Consider the following 319-nt stretch of genomic DNA (forward strand, 5'->3'; position numbering starts at 1 on the left):
CAGGAGAACAAAATTGCAAAAACAAATAGGAAGAACTAACCCGGACTGCTCACCTATGGCATCTAGTCCAGCTAAATTGGGTATGAACTGCCAGATATGGTCTTCGGCTGCGTTATCACCTTTCAGTGTTTCACACTCAAGAAAGAGTAATCTTGCTTCTGCCATGCTTTTCTTCAACCATGCCTACAACAGAAGGAAGAGAGAGATCATCCCTTAAATGTAATATTTCATTGCATATGAGGTAAAATAATAAAATCAAAAAATGACATTAAGCCTTATTTATGGTTGGAGATTGACATACAAAAGTTCAAAGTACTTT

This window comes from Macadamia integrifolia, unplaced genomic scaffold, assembly GCF_013358625.1.
Source record: "Macadamia integrifolia cultivar HAES 741 unplaced genomic scaffold, SCU_Mint_v3 scaffold2169, whole genome shotgun sequence".
In the NCBI taxonomy this organism is placed as follows: domain Eukaryota; kingdom Viridiplantae; phylum Streptophyta; class Magnoliopsida; order Proteales; family Proteaceae; genus Macadamia; species Macadamia integrifolia.